This window comes from Mustela nigripes, chromosome 3 (assembly GCF_022355385.1).
Source record: "Mustela nigripes isolate SB6536 chromosome 3, MUSNIG.SB6536, whole genome shotgun sequence".
In the NCBI taxonomy this organism is placed as follows: domain Eukaryota; kingdom Metazoa; phylum Chordata; class Mammalia; order Carnivora; family Mustelidae; genus Mustela; species Mustela nigripes.
Window position 1 is genome coordinate 39,150,705 of NC_081559.1, and position 4,688 is coordinate 39,155,392.

Here is a 4,688-nt window from a genome sequence, read left to right on the forward strand (position 1 = left end):
AACTTACTTTCTTTCTCTCTCTCTTTCTTTCTTTCTTCATTCTTTCTCTTCTTCTTCTTCTTCCTCTTCCTCTTCTTCTTCTTCTTTTTTAAGAGAGGGAGAGTGGGAGGAGGGGGAGAGGAAGAGAGAGAATCTTAAGCAGGTTCCATCCCCAGCATGGAGCCTGCTGCGGGGGGCTCGACCTCATACCCCTGAGATCATGACCTGAGCCTAAATAAAGAGTCAGATGCTTAACTGACTGGGCCAGCACACACTAGTGTTTCTAGTGGGGAACTGAGCCCTCCCTGGCAGGAGCTTGCACCTATCTCATGATCGCTCAAGCCCGTGGGCACCATGGGCGGGCGGGGGGCTTGGCTGCGTGTGAGGTGGAAAAGCTGCACTGCCTTGGGGTGCTGGTGCTTTCCCTGGACATCCTGGTAACATGGGGGACAGCACCCCCTCTCCCACTCAACTAAGGGACCCAGACCCCAGAGGTGGGGCTGGTCTCCCCATAACGGAAGAGGTGGTGGACCAGACATGAGCACCATAGGAAATATGGTTCCGAGGCTTTCCTAGAGTTTCGCTGGGGCCCGACCTACAGCTGCATAGTGGACCCAGGGAGCCAGGGCCACGTTGGACATCGGAGCCAGGGGGCCGGAGGCAGCAACACCAGCTGGCAAGGCCCTGGGGTAGGGACGTGGGTGGGGTGCACTCTTGCAGTGGTGGAAGTCTGTGTCCCTAAGGGACTGTCTGAATTTCTGTTTCCCTAGCAGGCAGCTGGAGGGAACACACTGGGGACAAATTTGGCGACATATCCAAGCACCACAGGAAGACTTCATATATTAGGGGAGGCTACACCCCCAAATTGACCAGAAATTCCTGCTGACAAGGTAGGAAGGTCCCAGGATTGGGGTAACTTAGACATAAATGTAACTGTGATCTGACTTGTCCGCCAAGCAGGCGAAGTTTATGAATTTCTCATTCCATTGGTTTTGATATTGTGGAAAATAATTAAATGTGTCTCAGGCAAAGAACTAGGAATGGATTCATGAAATCCACAAACTTACCTCTATTGAAATGAAACAAAACCCGGGGAAGTGGTAGCCCTTTGAAAATTCACCTTAGTCTCTGAGAACTGTTAGCTAACCACAAGAGCCTTTCTTCTGATATTGTCCCCACGGAAAAGAGAGCTTCTGTCCACATTTTTATTATCAGTCAATGCCTAGAAGAATTTACATTTCTGGGAAAGATAATTTCACTTGGAAGGTGGCGATATTTATTCAATAAAGAACCAACTCCTCTGAGTCTGCTGAAATTGGTTTAATACCTTCTTTCAAATCCCATATTAAAGGTGAGCAAGAGGGGTGCCTCGATGGCTCAATTGGTTAAGCTTTGGACTCCTGGTTTGGGCTGGGGTCATCATCTTAGGGTCGTAGGATAGAGCCTTGAGTCCAGGTCCGTGTCCAGACCTGTGTCCAGCCCCACGGTGAGCCCCACATGAGGCTCCCTGCTCAGTGGTGAGTCTGCTTTTCCCTCTTCCTCAGCCTGCTGCTCCTCCTGCTTGCTTTCTCTCTCTCTCTGTCAAACAAATAAATAAAATCTTTAAAAAAAATAAGTAACTTTAAATACACACAGGCAATGTTTACGTGTTGGAAAAAAAAGTTTTAAAACAGGGTTTTGAGATATAATGTGTACCTTAACCAATCCACCCATTTAAAATGTAGAATTCAATGGCTTTTAGTATATTCAGAATTGTGCTACCATCACCATAATCCATTTTAAAACACTTCATCACCCTGAGCCACTCCTCACCCACAAACCATTAATCCTCATTCCCTCCATGCCCCACAAACCTAGGCAACCACAAATCTACTTTCTAGGTCTATAGATTTGCTTATTCTGGGCATTTCATATAAATGGAATTAGATAATATATGGCCTTATGTGTCTGCTTTCTTTATATAACATTTTTAAGATTCAGTCATATTGGGGCACCTGGGTGGCTCAGTGGGTTAAACCTCTGCCTTCGGCTCAGGTCGTGATCTCAGGGTCCTGGGATTGAGCCCTGCACCGGGCTCCCTGCTCAGCGAGGAGTCTGCTTGCCTCTCTCCCCAGCTTATGCTCTCACTCTCTCTCAAATAAACAAATAAGCAAATAAATAAATAAATCTTTAAAAAGAAAGAGTTAGTCATATTGTTGCATGTATCAGTACTTTGTTTTTTTATGGCTACATGACAGCCCACCATATGCACCCACCATGTTTTGTTTACCCATTCATTGGTTAATGGACATTTGCTTTGCTTCCATTTTTTGGCATCATGTATAATGCTGCTATGGAGATATATGCACAGATTTGGGGTCAACATATGTTTTCATTCTCTTGAGTATATACCTAGGAGTGGAATTACTGGGTCATATGTTAGCCCCGTGTTTAATGAGCTGTCACACAGTTTTTCAAACTGGCAGCAGCCTCCATTCCCACCAACACAGAATGAAGGTTGCTTCCTATCATTACCAGTACATGTTTTACCTGTCTTTCTGACCATGGCCATCCTAGTGGGCATGAAGAAAGTAAAAGGTCTTTAAATAATACAAATTATAGTGAAAGCTTAACAATCTCATGAATGATATGGGATTCTTTTTTTTAAGCAGACAATGAAGAGATGCTCAACATAACTCATCATCAGGGAAATGCAAATCAAAACTATAGTGAGATGTCACCCCACACCTGTCAGAATGGCTAGAATCAACAATATAAAAAACAAGCATTAGCAGGGCTGTGGAGAAAAAGGCACCCTTGTGCACTGTTGGTGGGAATGCACACTGATGCAGCCGCTGTGGAAAACAGTATGGAGTTTCCTCAAAGAATTAAAAATAGAACTGCCCTATGACCTAGTAATCACGCTAGTAAAGAATACGAAAACACTAAATCAAAGGGATACATGCATCCCAATGTTTATAGCAGCATTATTGACAATAGCTAAGCGATGGAAGCAGCCCAAGTGTCCTTCGATTGCTGAATGGATAAAGATGTGGTGTGTATATACAATGGGGGTATTGTTCAGCCATAAGAATGAAATCTTACCATTTGCAATGACATGGATGGAAGTAGAGTGTATAATGTTAGGTGAAATAAGTCAGAGAAAGACACATACCATATGATCTCATTCATATGTGGAATTTAAGAAACAAAACAAACGAACAAAGAAGAAAAGAGACAAACGCACAAAAACCAGACTCTTAACTATAGAGCACAACTGATGGTTATCGGGGGGAGGTGGGGAGGGAGGATGGGTGAAAGGGATTAAGAGCACACTTATCTTGGGGCGCCTGGGTGGCTGAATGGGTTATACCTCTGCCTTTGGCTCAGGTCATGATCTCAGGGTCCTGGGATTGAGCCCCACATCGGGCTCTCTGCTTATTGGGGAGCCTGCTTCCCTCTCTCCCTCTTCCTGTCTCTCTGCCTACTTGCTATCTCTCTCTGTGTCAAATAAATAAATAAAATCTTAAAAAAAAAAGAGCACACTTATGTTAATGAGCACTAAGCAATGTACAGGACCATTGAATTGCTATATTGTACATTTGAAACTAATATAACACTGTATGTTAACTACACTGGAGTTAAAATAGAATAGTTAAAAAGAAGAAAATAAGAAACGTGTTTTGATATACATATTATCCGACTGAAATCTTGTTCTCCTCTGCAGGCAGATGGCATTGCTGGTGGAGATGCTGGCCAGTATTTTCAGAGTTTAGGGACCATTCTTTAAGAGGAACGAAAATACTGATCCCTGAATAAGGTGAAAGAGTTCATTGTTTATCTTAACCTTCTTCCCCACGGCGAAACACCTGCCATCCATAACGTGGAAGCAAAAGTGTAACTGTTTTTACTGCATCTGACAAGATAATTCTGGTGAACACGAAGTGTGAATATTTGATTAAGAATTCTCAGAGACCATCTGAGGCAGTGGGAAGCCCCAGCTTTCCATCTCCTGGCTGACTGCAGGTTGGGCCCTGTGTATGGGCTTCCTGGCCGTGGGAGGAGATGATGGAGGACCCGAGGTTGGCAGCAAAGAGAAATGGCCCGGTTGGAAGGGGGAAAAGCAAGGAGAGCTACAAGGCTGACCTGAGAGGGATGACTGAGCAAAGTTCTTGAGGAAAGGCAACATTTGGCTTGTTCATTGTGGTCTTCATAGGACCCAGGCCTCTGCCAGGTTCCTTGTGTTCATTTCCTCTCGATGATGCACAAGATGAGGAAACCACTTGAACCAGTGGCGAGCCCAAGGGAGAGATGGGTTCAGGCCTCTCTGAACCACTGTCTTTGCTGTCACACAGAGCATGTCAATTGTGTGAATAATGGGTGTCAGTATAGAAGAAACTGGTAACAGGAGGGGGGCTGGCTGCTGCTGGACAGGAATAGGGGGCACTTTTCCACTGGCTACCCTTTGCACTAAATAAGCATATTCCTTTTCAAAATAAATACCTCACATAACAAGTTCTACTATCTCCCCCACACAGTAAGAGGCCACTTTTGAAGGATCAAAAGTCAGTTTAGTTTCAGTTTTCACTTTTCTTCAAAATAAGTATTCTAAGGGGCACCTGGGTGGCTCAGTGGGTTAAGCCGCTGCCTTCGGCTCGGGTCATGATCTCGGGGTCCTGGGATCGAGTCCCGCATCGGGCTCTCTGCTCAGCAGGGAGCCTGCTTCCTAT

General features: G+C 44.9%; 1 long non-coding RNA gene across 1 annotated transcript in view; it reads right to left on the reverse strand.

Moving 5' to 3' along the window:
- Positions 1 to 1,312: 1,312 nt before the first annotated feature.
- LOC132013644 (uncharacterized) overlaps positions 1,313 to 4,688 on the reverse strand; it is a 9,685-nt gene continuing 6,309 nt past the window's right edge. The window contains exon 3 of the long non-coding RNA XR_009403060.1: positions 1,313 to 1,557. This is a non-coding gene — a long non-coding RNA (uncharacterized LOC132013644). The remainder of the gene's footprint in view (positions 1,558 to 4,688) is intronic.